The sequence below is a fragment of the Prionailurus bengalensis genome, chromosome C1, assembly GCF_016509475.1.
Source record: "Prionailurus bengalensis isolate Pbe53 chromosome C1, Fcat_Pben_1.1_paternal_pri, whole genome shotgun sequence".
NCBI classification, from domain to species: domain Eukaryota; kingdom Metazoa; phylum Chordata; class Mammalia; order Carnivora; family Felidae; genus Prionailurus; species Prionailurus bengalensis.
In genome coordinates this window covers 189,193,651-189,208,591 of record NC_057345.1, presented here as the reverse complement: position 1 = coordinate 189,208,591, position 14,941 = coordinate 189,193,651, and the positions used below count along the sequence as shown (strand labels likewise).

At 39.2% G+C, this 14,941-nt stretch overlaps 1 protein-coding gene and 1 pseudogene across 1 annotated transcript in view; one reads left to right on the top strand and one right to left on the bottom strand.

Annotated features, from left to right (window-relative positions):
* The window catches only part of SUMO1 (small ubiquitin like modifier 1), a 30,948-nt gene that overhangs the window by 271 nt on the left and 15,736 nt on the right, over positions 1–14,941 (top strand). The gene's annotated exons all lie outside the window — the stretch shown is intronic.
* LOC122481652 lies at positions 10,152–10,693 on the bottom strand (annotated as a pseudogene).

The following is a 14,941-nucleotide window of genomic DNA, read 5'->3' as shown; positions in this document are numbered from 1 at the left end:
TCGGCCGGAGAGGGAGGGGAGTGGACTAATGTTGGAGTCGCTGGGGCCTGCAGCGGGCCTCGGGGAGCCGCCCTTGCTCCTCTCCCGGCCTGCTCATTACCCCCCCCCCCCCCCCCCCCCTCCCGCCCCAGCGTCTGTGATCGCGGCCTCCCTCGAGTCGTTCCCCCTTCTTTTTCCGGGGTCGGCCAGGTGCAGGGCCCAGCTTCAGCTTCCCTGAGAGGGTCCCTGGGGAACATGTCTGTCTCCCTGTCCTGGGGACTGACTGTAGAAGCAGGGCCCTAGGCCCCAGTTATGTAACGGGAGACCATCCCAGCCCGGGAGGCTCTGTGGCCCTGAAAAGCGGATGGACTCCACTTTTTGGTTCTCGGTGTTTAGATTGTCCAGGAGTGGGGACGTGGGGGCGGGAGACGTCTGGTGTTGCTGGGAACCTAAAAAGCTCTGCTTTCTGTTCGGATTGCAGCTTGGGTAGGGCCGCCGCTGCTCTGCTGAGTCTTTTGCAGTGTGTTGGTGCAGAGCTGTCGCCTCTTTTCTTGTACTTTCCCATTTCTTACTCGGGATTGGTTCAGAAACTCTCCAGTTGTAAGAGAGCACTCAGAATAACCAAGAAACAAAGTAGAAAGAAACTGCTAGGGCAACATTTCATCTGGGCATTAACCTGAAGCTGACTGATACTTTTGAAGGAAAGGATAGGAAAACTCAATGTAGAGCAGTTGCATAACATTCACCGAAAGCTGCCTATTATGGCAAAGTGCTCCATCTCAGTGTTAATATAAAAAATTTACTTGGGATTTGCACTCGATCAGGAGTGTTCAGTTTTGCCTGTTAAGTTTTTCTTCCTCATCCTTTTTCAGTTAACCACGTTTATGGCTAGTTTTTAATTCATAACGTTTGTGTCTGGACCTCGTTTTGTTTGCTCAGATGACTGTGACTTTTTAAAGTCTCTTTGGATCTTTCGCTTGTTTAATGATATTTATCTAGAAAAGTTATTTTTCATTCAACTCCATAATGTACTTGCACTTTTAAATTTAACACACTTGTTTCCCTGGCTTTTAACCCGGTTCAGTTTTGTACCAGTTTGTGAAAGCAAGTGAGGCTTTTGTGGATTTGTACTATTGTGCAAAATGTACGTTGGTATTTTTAAAGCTTAATCATAATCTAGATTAATTTTGGATGGCTCTTAACAATCTAGATTAATTCCCAAGTTGGTATGGGAATTATAAGTGGCATTATAAGTATCTCCCTGGATAGTTGTTTACTTGGTTACCAGGGAGGAAAGAACAGGTGTAAATGCTTAGTTTCATCAGCCTTTTATTTTGATGCTAGGAAGCATGTTGAAATTTACTATAGTCTGATGAAAGAGCAATGTACAGAAAGAATTATAAACTAAATTACAGAATTTATTGCTCCAGTCATTGAATTCCAGTCATTGAGAGAGACATGAAAGAAGAAATAAAGGACCTAGTACACTAACAGGTGGCCAGAAGTTCTTTAGATTCTGTTTTAGAAGGTCTTTGAGGCCAAAACTATTCATGATAATACTAGGACATTATTTGTCTTTTTCACTCTGATCCTTTCCTGTGTTTTCAGTGGCGTTTTTTAAACACTAACGTGGCCTGTGATATCACAACAGATTGAAATGTAGAAGCAGATGTGAAAATCTAGCTGCTGTTAATCCAGACGTTAAAGGGATTTGCAAAAATGCAAAATAGTGCTGTTCTTCTCACTAGAAAAAACTGATGTTCTTCTCATTTTATTTTCAATAAAAATATATTATTTGTTAATATATAGTGGGGCTTTTAAAACGGATAATTAAAACATTTCTCAGTTTCAATGTCTAACTGTAAACCTGAATAAATATAACTAACCTAACAAAAACTTTATGGAGTTCCAAATAACTTTTTAAGAGTGTAAGAGTCCTGAGACCAAAAAGTTTGAGAACTGTTGCTCCATTCTGTTTAACTAGCATCATTATTAATAATCAAGACCCAGTACAATTTCAGTGTTGGGTGCTAAGGATGTAAAGAGATATGAAGCTGAACTCTTACCCTTAAGAGGCTTATGAGCAAGAATAAGAATCTCAAGTTATTACTGTGCAATATCAGCAGCACGAGACTGACCCACTGTCCCCAAGAGACAATCTTAACTTAAACCAACCTCTTTAAGGAGGATGCATTTTCTGAGGCACGTCTCAGAAATTTGTTATCTGGCGCTAAGACATTGCAGCTGAGTAACAATTTTAGGTTAAAATACAGGTGGACGTTAAAATCACACAAGACTTGAATTGCTGGGTTTTCTGTTGATGAGTGAAAAATTATTTTGTGAATTTGAGTAAAATACCTTTCCTGTAATTTTAACAATTGCCAGCATTATCTAGTGGATTTGTGAACCATTGCTGAATAATCGTCTACAACAGGTTCTAAACCTAAAGTTCATGGGCCCTAAAGGCTGAAAATCATTGAAATTGTATGGGGCGTTTTGTTATTTTTACATGTGTATTTTTCTTTTTTATATATATGAAATTTATTGACAAACTGGTTTCCATACAACACCCAGTGCTCATCCCAAAAGGTGCCCTCCTCAATACCCATCACCCACCCTCCCCTCCCTCCCATCCCCCATCAACCCTCAGTTTGTTCTCAGTTTTTAACAGTCTCTTATGCTTTGGCTCTCTCCCACTCTAACCTCTTTTTTTTTTTTTTTTCCTTCCCCTCCCCCATGGGTTCCTGTTAAGTTTCTCAGGATCCACATAAGAGTGAAACCATATGGTATCTGTCTTTCTCTGTATGGCTTATTTCACTTAGCATCACACTCTCCAGTTCCATCCACGTTGCTACAAAAGGCCATATTTCATTTTTTTCTCATTGCCACGTAATATTCCATTGTGTATATAAACCACAATTTCTTTATCCATTCATCCGTTGATGGACATTTAGGCTCTTTCCATAATTTGGCTATTGTTGAGAGTGCTGCTATGAACATTGGGGTACAAGTGGCCCTATGCATCAGTACTCCTGTATCCCTTGGATAAATTCCTAGCAGTGCTATTGCTGGGTCATAGGGTAGGTCTATTTTTAATTTTCTGAGGAACCTCCACACTGCTTTCCAGAGCGGCTGCACCAATTTGCATTCCCACCAACAGTGCAAGAGGGTTCCCGTTTCTCCACATCCTCTCCAGCATCTATAGTCTCCTGATTTGTTCATTTTGGCCACTCTGACTGGCGTGAGGTGATACCTGAGTGTGGTTTTGGTTTGTATTTCCCTGATAAGGAGCGACGCTGAACATCTTTTCATGTGCCTGTTGGCCATCCGGATGTCTTCTTTAGAGAAGTGTCTATTCATGTTTTCTGCCCATTTCTTCACTGGGTTATTTGTTTTTCGGGTGTGGAGTTTGGTGAGCTCTTTATAGATTTTGGATACTAGCCCTTTGTCCGATATGTCATTTGCGAATATCTTTTCCCATTCCGTTGGTTGCCTTTTAGTTTTGTTGGTTGTTTCCTTTGCTGTGCAGAAGCTTTTTATCTTCATAAGGTCCCAGTAATTCACTTTTGCTTTTAATTCCCTTGCCTTTGGGGATGTGTCGAATAAGAGATTGCTACGGCTGAGGTCAGAGAGGTCTTTTCCTGCTTTCTCCTCTAAGGTTTTGATGGTTTCCTGTCTCACATTTAGGTCCTTTATCCATTTTGAGTTTATTTTTGTGAATGGTGTGAGAAAGTGGTCTAGTTTCAACCTTCTGCATGTTGCTGTCCAGTTCTCCCAGCACCATTTGTTAAAGAGGCTGTCTTTTTTCCATTGGATGTTCTTTCCTGCTTTGTCAAAGATGAGTTGGCCATACGTTTGTGGGTCTAGTTCTGGGGTTTCTATTCTATTCCATTGGTCTGTGTGTCTGTTTTTGTGCCATGTGTATTTTTCTTTTAATTTATTTTGAGAGCAAGTGTGCGAGCACGCAGGGGAGGGGCAGAAAGAGAGGGAGAGAGAGAATCCCAAGCAGACTCCACACTGTTAGCACAGAGCTCTACGTGGGGCTTGAACTCACAAACCATGAGATCATGACCTGAGCTGAAATCAAGAGTTGGATGGCTAACTGACTGAGCCTCCCAGGTGCCCTGGTATGTCTGTATTTTTTTAGGGAGAAAAGGCTTATAGCTTTCATCAGAGGTACATGATCTCTCAAAAAGGATAAAGACAATCCTTTAACCAATAGTAGATCTCATTGGGTGCTCTCCTTTGCCTGATCTCAAGCAAATCTAAGCACTTATATAGAACCAGAAGCTTGCTATCAAAATTGGTGTGGGTAATTTGTACAAATATTTTCCCTTTTTTATTCCCTTTATTCAAGTTTATAGTGTTCCTGCCATGCCCAAATCATCAAAGGCAGCATGGACTTCAGCTCTTTAATTCAGGTCTATTAATTTGTAATAATTAGATGACTGATTTACTTCAAATGCTAACTATTGTAAGTAAGCACTTTCACTCTCCCCACTCCCACCTCAGAGAGAAACTGAATGATTTTCTTTTATTTTCCTTTTAGTCAAGGATTTGGAAGCATTATGTAGTTCTGGTTATCTGTTGGTACCTTACAAACTACCTCAAAACTTAGAGGCTTAAAATAACAGTTTTCTATTTTGCTCATATATCTGCAATTTGGGCAGCCCTGTGGGCTGGACTTAACCATTGCTCCTTGTTGTGTAGGGCCTCAACTGGGATTACATGGTTGGGTGCTGGAATGGATGGGCTCTTCATAAAGTCACAAGGCCTCTCTTAGTGGTTTCACCATGTGTTTTGCTCAGCATAGGAACCCCAGAATATTGAGCTATGGCAGCTCAGGGCTCATAAGAGTGTGAATGTTCCCAGAGAACCCTGGCTGGAAACCTCAAGCTTCCTAGGACCTAGCCTTGGAAGTCACTTCTGTATAGTCTGTCGGTCAGGCAGATCGCTAAGGCCAGCCCAAATTCAAGGGAAAGGCATTTATTTATTTATTTGGGGGATCTAATTGACCTGTAATATGTTAGTTTCAGGTATACAACATAATGATGTGATATTTGATGTATGTAATGTGAAATCATGATCATAAGTCTAATTAACATCCATCACCACACAGTTACAATTTTTTTTCTTGTGATGAGAATTAAATCTCTTAGCAATTTTCAAATATGCAGTACAATATTAGCTGTAGTCAACAAGGGAAAGGCATTTAGACTTCATTTCTCAATGGGAAGAGTAACAAAGAATTCATAGTTATCTTTAATCTGCCACATTAATTGTATTTCTTCTGTCAGGATTGCATTATTCCCTGCAATATTCTTTGTATCTTCCTGTTGCTCATGTTTTCTTATCTTACTGTTAGCTTGAAATAGTAGGAGAATATGATGAATTGGGTATATATTAAAATTAATAATTATGTATACTATTTATATGTTAAAAACTGTAACTATAACTTAAGCATGTAGTGATACATACAGTAAGCATTGCATGCCCCGCGAGAGGATTGATAGATATATTCTATTTTCTCCCTGATAGATACATGAGGTGCTGTTAGTGGATGTTGCAAACATAAAAGTTATTAATAAAACATTGCAAATAAAATGTTACCTAAACAATATTTAATAGTATTTTGAAAACTGAGTATGATTGTAATGGTTGTAGTACTCGTGAAGGTAGATGAGTAGTTCAAATTCAGAACTATAAAGCCATTGTCAAATAGGTCTTCATACCTTTTAGCCCCCTTAGCATTTAGAATGTTTTTTATATTAGCAATAATTGCATCCCAGATAAACCTCATTGACTGTGATACTGCCAGCAAAGCTGAGAATGTCTCTATTATAGCTTTTTAAAAAAAATGTTCATTTCAGAGAGAGTGAGCACAAGTGGGAGAAGGACAGAGAGAGAGGGAAAAAGAGAATCCCAGGCAGGCACTGCGTTGAGTGCAAAACCCAATGTGGGGCTTGATCCCATGAACCATGCATGAGATCATGACCTGAACCAAAATCAAGAGTTGGACGCTTAACTGACTGAGTCACCCAGGTGCCCCTCGACTATAGTTTTTATATATAGTGTTAAAATTATTTACTTAAGTGTTCTTCATTAGAATGCTTTTGAGGGTCAGGAATCAGGCTTTTTTATTCATCCTTTTTTCTTGAAGTGCCCAGCACAGTGACTGGATACTTAGTTTTTTTGAAGGAATGACTGGTCAGATTCATTCATTTAAACAAGTTATTTATTGAATGTTCTAGGCACCATGCTAAGCCCTAGAATTGGAGGGTTGCCTCAGAAACTTGAAACAACTGGTATCTTCCTCCTCTTCTTTTAGCCTCCATGATGTTTTGTTATTGAGGAAGAGTTGGTTGTCATGGAGTAGTTTTCTTTTCGTGGTGATTTTACATTACTTCTTGATCTTTACTTCTACTAACAATAGACCTGGAAACTTTATTTCTAAGATCAAATCATTTGTTTCTTTCAGAACATTAGAATTATTGTGGATAATTTTCTCTAAGATAGGTTTAGTACCCCATTTTAGAATTTTCTGAAATTGTGGTTTTTGGGAGGTAGATAATTTTTGATATTCTGCTTCTTTAAAAAAGTCATGAGTATGGGGCTACTGAGTAGCTCAGTCAGTTAAGCGTCCAGCTTCGGATCAGGTCATGATCTTGCATTTGGTGAGTTTGAGCCCTGCATTGGACTCAGTGTTAACAGCTCAGAGCCTGGAGCCTTCTTTGGCTTCTGTGTCTCCCTCTCTCTCTGTCCTCCCCTGCTCATGCTCTGTCTCTCTCTCAAAAAAATAAACATTAAAAAAAAATCTTTAAAAAGTCATGGGTACATTCTCACATCTACTATTGAGCACCTTACTTTTACAGTTAAAACATTTAAAAAAAATCTATTTTAAGTAATGCCTATACCCAATGTGGGGCTCGAACTCATGACCCCAAGGTCAAGAGTTGCATGCTCTTCTGACTAAGCCATCCAAGTGCCCTCTTACTTTTACAGTTTAAATTGTGGATATTCCTGCAACATAACTTAGGTTATTTAAAGATGTGTTATATTTATTATACTTTTTTATTTTGACCATTCTTTTGGTCAGTTGCTTTTACTGAGCTAGTGAGAATCTGTAGGAAAAGTGGAGTTCTGTTTGCTGGACTCTGTCTGTTTTCAATATCTAGGCACAGTTATTTTTCAAGATTTACCAAAGATTGATATATGTATCAAAAAGTGCACATAAATGCATAGCTTGCTGAATTTTGACAAACTGATCACATTCATGCAGCCAGTACTCAGATTAAGATCCTCTGCCCTGACTACTAATTAGATTAGTTTTGCTTGTTTTTAGACATTATAATGTTATGTAAACGGAGTCATATGGTATATACTTCTGTATTTGACTTCTTTTGCTCAGCATTGTTAGATTCGTCCATATTATTGTGTTCTTAAATTGCATTGCTAATTATATTCCACTGTGTGACTGTACCACAATTCTCCACCCTGCTTTCGATGCACAAGGAGGTAGTTTTCTAAGTTCTGTTTTTTTTCTTTTAATGTTTATTTAAATTTTGAGAGAGAAAGAACGCGTTGGCACAAGCAGGGGAGGGGCAGAGAGAGAGGGCGACAGAGGATCTGAAGTGGGCTCTGCACTGACAGGGGAGAGCCCGATGCGGGGGCTTGAACTCATGAACCGTGGGATCATGACCTGAGCCAAAGTCAGTTGCTTAACCAGCTGAGCCATTCAGGTACCCTAGCTTCTGTTTTTAACATAAGACAAATGATACCTATTTACAGTACCTCCTATGTCAGTTTGGATTTCTTTTCGGCCGAGTAACAGAAAACGTGATATATAGTAGGTTAAACAAGTATGTGTTTATTTTTCTCATGAAATGAGAAGTCTGCGGGAGCCTGGGTGGCTCAATTGGTTAAGTGACTCTTGATTTCAGCTCAGGTCACAATTTCAGGGTCGTGGGATTGAGCCCCACGTTGGGCTCTGTGCTGAGTGTGGAGCCTGTTTAGGATACTCTCTTTCCCTCTGCCCCTTACCTCTCCCCCACTCACACACTCTGTCTCTCAAAAAAAAAAAAAAAAAAAAAAAAAAAGGAAGTCTAGACATAAGTAGTTCAGGGCTGGTAAGGCAGCTCCACAATGCCTTTATACTCTTTTCTCCCCAATCCATAACAGGTGTTTTCACCCTCATGCCTATGTCCTGTGGGCACAGAGAAGTTACTTTGTGTATTTGTTCCAGGTAGGAGAAAGAGATGGAGCAAAGGGAAAAAGTATGCGCCAACAACAAATCTGTCAGTGTTTTTTATCTCATTGGCTGGCACTGTGTCACGTGGCCATAATAGAAGCTGAGAAATATGCTTTTTGGCTAGGCATACCTAGGCTTCCCTTTGTAAGGAAAATGGAGAAAGGGGATATTGGATAGGTAATTAACAATGTCCGCCAACCTCTAAATGTGTATGCTGGTACTTTTGTATACAGTCAAGCCAGTTTGTTCCAAGCTTTGTGTAGGTCCATAGTCTAGGCTCAAAGAGTGGTTTGCACAACCAATGTGATTTTCAATTACAATTTTTAGTTCTTGGTAAGTTGCACATCTAGTGTTTAACCACCGTTCTAGAGTTGAATGTAAATTTGCAGAAGATCCAGTGTCTGGACAGCTTGACTTAAATGTTGAAGTTATGGAGCTAGGTCTGGTTGGTTCCATTCCAGATTTCCAGTACTGTGTCTTAAGTTTGAACACACAGCATGAATCTGAAAATGTATGTTTATTTTGTGTTTTTAGAATTGTGGTAAATCCATTGAAATAGGAGGGGGCTGATGTTATTGTATTTTGGGTTTTATATCTTTTAATAATGGGTGTAAGAATTTCCAACTTGAGCTATGTTGAATTTTTTTCATTAGGAAATAAAATGAAATAAACTGAAGAATTCTAGTCAGACCTGTGGTTAACAGATTTTTTGATACTTTGAGTGATTGCATTTTCTGTGAAAGGTTTTATGGAAAACTTTAATGTGTATGTAATTATATCCATATACCCATCTCCTGGCCTATTTTATTTCATCTACATTACATTGCTCTAATCTACTCCCTCATAGTCTGAAGACAATCCCAGGTGTATAATTCCATCATAAATATTTCAGTATGTATCTGATATGTGATAATAGTTATCACACCTTAAAAAATGAGCAGATTTGTTAATGTCCTCAAATAAGAGTAAATATATTCTTTCTTTTGGGGTTTCCCCAAGAATCTCCCCACCTCTTTCAGAAGAATGAACAACTCTTGTGTAGCTGGAAGGGTCATTGACAAATGGGAGGTAGTTAAGTGTGATGTCCTTTCATGTGATTAAATTGTCAACATACTGATTGCCAGTGCCCCTAAGCAGAGTTCTTGTTCTTTTGACTTTGAAATGGCACAGTAAAATTCTCATGAATTTTGTACGTTTGTAAATGGATTTTGTACATTTGTTGTGTTTTTCGTTCTTTCCAGCCTAATTCTCTTTCCAAATCCAACCATCTTCTATTTACAAGCTATTCCCTCTATGGCTTGGAAAGAAAAGTTGATATTGCCTGTAGCGTGGTAAATTCCTTTATCATTCCAGTTACCATGATTCAGGCTCTGGATGACACAAACCTGAAAATTTAGAGGTTTTTGGTTCCTTTCTTTTATCTTGTACATATATTTACTTTTCTTTCCATTTACCTGTTTCTTCTGTTCTAAGGCCGTGTATCCTTTCCAGCCAAATCAACCAGCCCTCTCTGGGAGTCTCTTTTCTCTGATGACCTAGTGTCCCAGAGCCAGTGCTGAATGCTTTCACTGTTTTGTAGCTAGTGTGCCATACCATTCTGTATTGGCTGCTTTTTCACAGGGGAGAGAAGGAAAGAAGACATACAAAAGACACTGAGATCACTGGAAATGATCATTGGCCTTTTTTGGCCAAGATCTTCTCATTTTTCAGACTAGTTTGTCAAAAGAAAAAAAGGTAGTACATGAAAAGCTGGATGACTGCATTAAGCAAGCATGAGGCTATTAAACAAGTGGTATAGATGATATTGCCATAGTGCTTCAGAGTTGGGAAGAGGTCACCAAAATGTAGTGACTAGGGAAAGTGGTAACTTATTTTTGGAAATTTCATATCCTGATTGTTCATGTGTTCTTTTTTTTTTTTTTACAGTCTTGACGTCTTTTATTTTTTTTACATTTATCATGCCATGAATTCATAGGGAATGGGTTCCAACAGCTCAGGCTCCTTTCCATTGGTTCTCACAAAGTGTGCTTCTCTGGGTGGGGCAGGCTGGCGCTTCAGTTGAACCCAAGTACCTTTCTCCTTGGCTTCCTTCTTTTTCTGATCATTTTCCTTCACACGCTTCAGGAAGCTGTCTCGGCTCTTTGAGTGCTTAATGTGCTCGATATGTACATTAATGCTCTTAGCAAGAATCTTGCCCTTGACTTGTTTGTTTACAACAATGCCAACAGCATGCTGGGTAACATTGTAGACTCTTCCGGTTTTGCTATTGTAACATTTGTGGGGCATTCCTTTTTAAACAGTGCCCATTCCCTTGATATCCACAATATCACCTTTCCTGTAGATTTGCATGTATGTTGCCAAAGGAACAACTCCATGTTTTCTAAAAGGCCCAGAGAACATATAGCGAGTACCTCTCCTCTTTCCCTTTGTGTTGGTCATTTTGGCGAATTACTGGAAGATGGCGGTTCCGGCCGAAAGGAAGGCTGTTCACATGTTCTTATGCAGTTGAAGTGAATTATCTTGTATTTCCAACTGTAAATATAAAAAACTGAAAGGATTTAGTAAGATTTTGTGGGGTGATACAGAAAATAATGTTGTCTCTTTGATCCAACAGCATTATATAGCCTAGTATTTGCCTGGCATTACAGAAATTATAAAGATGAAAAAACTTGGGTCCTCTCCTTGTAAACTTGTAGGGAGGTCAAGACATACAAAACTGTCACAGAAAACATTAATTTATTTAACAAGAATATTGAATATCTTCAAAGAACCAGCCACTGTGCATGATCAGAAATAAAGTATGCCAGTGAGGAACTCAATCTGGTAGAAGATACAAATAGGCCAACATGTGGTTATAATAGATAAAAGTAAGCATGGGGATGTTTAAGAGGGTGATTAGAGAAATCAGTTTGTAGGAAGTGATGCCTGAGTGAAAGGAAAATAGGGTAAGAAAGGGCTTCTAAGCAGAGGTGATTAACAGGTATAGATATGATGAAGATAAGGTAGAGGTGATATGTGTAAGGGATTGTAGATCAATATGGCTGGAGCAAAGGATATTATTACCAAGAGAGATAGGAGATTAAGGCTGGATTGCTAGCTGGGACCAGTACATGAAGGACCAGTGTATGTCAGCTAAGAAGTTTGAATTTAAGATTCTGCCTGAAGATTATGGGCAGATCAGATTGCATTTTAGAGAGGTGGCTCTGGTGGTAGTTGGAGAATTGAAGGGAGCAAGACTGTTGCAGTAATATTAAGGAACAACAATGAGTACCTGAAATAAGGCAGTGGAATGGAGAGAAGAATAAACTTGAGAGCCACTAAGGGATAATAACACTGTCAGAAGGATGGATGATTAAGTGTGAGATTTAAGAGAGAAAGTCTAGCTAAAGATGACACCTGAGTTTCTGTTTTGGACAGTTGAGTGTATGGTAACCGTTTTTTGTAATTGAGAGTCCAGGAGGAAATTTGTTTTGTTTTGTTTTGTTTTTTTAAGGTGGTTTTCAGGAAGAGGAGTTAAAATTTACAGAGGAGTTGGAAATAATGCATTCAGTTTTAGGTACTTACATTTGGGTACCCATGGGACATCTAAAGTGGAGATACTCAAGCATTTGGATAAATGAATGTAAAACTCTTCTAAGTCAGGTTGGAGAGGATGACTGTGAGTCATTAGGATCTGAGAGGTAGTTGGAATCATGGGTCACCCAAGAGAGAAGGCAGAAGATTGAGGACCTGGAATCCAGAGGAGACTCCCAGCATTTAAGGAAATAGCCAAGATAAGGAGAGAATGGAATCTTGGAGGCCAAAGGTCGAGAGTTTTCAGGGAAGAAATCACTAAGTGTCTATTCTGTTACTGTTAAAAATGAGATTTGAAATTGTCCAATAAATTTAGCAATAAGGAGTTGAACTAGTAACCTTGATGAGAGCAGTATCAACTGGAATGGTGAAATATAAACCAGATTTTGTGAGTTTAAGGGTGAAAGTGGAGACAGTTAATGCTGACTACTCTTGTAAGAAGTTAAAAGAAAAAGATGAGGACAACAACTAGAGAAGATAGTCGAGAAGGGAGTATTTTATTTTTAATTTTTTTAAATGTTTGTTTATTTTTGAGAGAGAGAGCGTGAACACGGGAGGGGCAGAGAGAGGGAGACACAGAATCCGAAGCAGACTCCAGGCTCCAAGCTGTCAGCACAGAGCCTGACGCAGGGCTTGAACTCACGAACCGTGAGATCATGACCTGAGCTGAAATTGGACACTTAACCAACTGAGACACCCAGGTGTTTAAGAGAAAGGAGTATTTTAAAAGTGAAAATAAATGTCATGAAAGGTAAGAATAAATTCCAGATAGGAACATAAAGGAAAATATTAATCCTAGTTGGAAGGTTGGGGGGGTGCTGTGGTTCCTGGAAGAGTTTTTGTTTTGTTTTGCTTTTTAATCTCCTGGAAGAATTTTGTTTTATTTATTTTTTATTTTAGAGAGAGATTGGGAGCCGAGGGGAGAGAGAACTTCCAGTAAGCTCCCTACTCAGTGCAGAGCCTGACAAAGAGCTCGATCCCATGACCCTGGGATCATGACCTGAGCCGAAATGAAGAGTCAGATGATCAACCTACTGAGCCACCAAGGCACCCTGTTAGAGTTTTTAAAAATGTATTTATTTGTTTTTGAGAGACAGAGCACGAGCACGGGAGAAGCAGAGAGAGAGGGAGACAAAGAATTCAGTCAGTCTCCGGGCTCCGAGCTGTCAGCACAGAGCCCATTGCGGGGCTTGAACTCACAAACTATGAGAAGTTGGACGCTTAACCAACTGAGCCACCCAGGCACCCCCAGAGTTTTTAATACTGGACTTCAAATGACATGGGGGATGGATTTCTCTGAGGTGATTTCAGGAAAAGTTGAGGGGAGGAGGTATATTCTAGGTAGTGGAAACAGGGGTTGAAGGTGGAAGAATGCTGGTAGACTTTTCAGGAAACAGCAAATAGTCCAATTTAACCATATCCTCAGGTTTGTAAAGAAAGTGGTAGAAAAATGAGAATTGAGTTTAGTAATGGAAACTGAATTTGATGCTGTGGAGTTTGGTTCTAGGCCTTAAAGAACTGGGAGCTATTAATGCTTTTTGATAGGAGTAGTTATCCAATTAGAGAAGCTGTAGTTGAGAAAAACAATGTGGAGGAGGGATTGGAGGAGGGGAAAGAACTCTTTTGTCTTTCCTTGAGTAGCCTCTGTAGCCATCTTAGCTAAGAAAACTGGAGCAAAATCACTCCCATTGTACTGATGGATTGCTGCTGGAGGTGGGGGTGGCGATGCTCCTTCTTTGTATTAATTCAAACAACGCTTCCTAACACCCCTTTTCCTCCCAGTTAAAGAGAACTCCGCTTCATTGCTCTTCACTGTGTGGAATAAGCTGTCCTAACCCTCTCTAGATACTTAAAGAAGAAGCAGCTGTTAACTATGAATATAAATTCATAGAAATGTGGTGATGTGACTGTATTTGAAGACAGTCTTCTAGTTTTCAGGTGAAAGACTGTCTCACTAAAGAGGGTTCATTTTGTCTGTTGCCATAATATGCAGTAGTCAGCAAATGTTGAAAGCACTGCAGAATGAAAAACAGGCAAGGACTTACACTAACGAAGTCAATTCTGTTGTCTAAGCATTTCCTTGGACTCTAGCCTGTGTCTTAAAGTTAAAAGCTACTTCTAGTTTAAAATGTTCTGTTAAATTTTGAATGTTGAAGAGTTTTAGTTTTAAGTTTCTGGCATGAGGTACACAGGTAATATGGCCCTGTTATTTTACTTGTACAATATAATATGGTTGGTTATATTCTTATCAAGTGTGGATTAACAGAAATTGTTATATATTTAACAGAAGAGCATATGTGTAAATAAGTGGCTGATTTGGTGGCCAAACTAAGGTAAACAGGAAAGCTACTTTTTTTTTTTATTTAGAAAAAAATTTTTTAAAACATTTATTTTTGAGAGACAGAGACAGAGTATGAGCAGGGGAGGGGCGGAGAGAGAGGGAGGTACCAGAATTCGAAGCAGGCTCCAGGCTCCAAGCTGTCAGCACAGAGACCAACGCGTGGCTCTACCTCACAAACCGTGAGATCATGACCTGAGCCGAAGTCGGACACTTAACCGACTGAGCCACCCAGGTGCCCCAGGAAAGATACTTTTAATGTACCATTTAGTGAAATTTTCCAAGCTACCTCCTTTAGTAAAATGGCTTTTCTTAGATACTTCATGATGAAATTGTTTTAACTAGTTTATTCTGTTAACTTCATTTTCTTTTCAATATCCCTTAATTAGAAATTATTTTATAACCCTCTTTTCTCTCTTCAAATTTTGTCTCCTCTTTCTTTTTCCTACCTACTCTATACTTTTTTCTTATTCTACTTACTACCCTAAGCTTTTTCAGCCAAGCCTAATGTTTTAAAATTGGATAGACTGCTTGAGATAGTCTAAAATAATAGATGATATAAAATTGATTTGTTTTGATCCTAGAGTACATTAGACCAATATGCTGTTTGATTTTCCTTTCTAAATAGACCTTGCTTATACTAATATGATTAATTTACGTTTTTTAGTATAGTTTTGCAATTGGAGTAGTTAACTTCTCTGATAGGCTCTGAAAAGAGAATCTTGGGTTCAGAATGTTTGGTTGATGGAGAATGAACTTCTGACTAATAGGAGTTGACTGTAGGGTAGGTTGTCCTCTGCCCA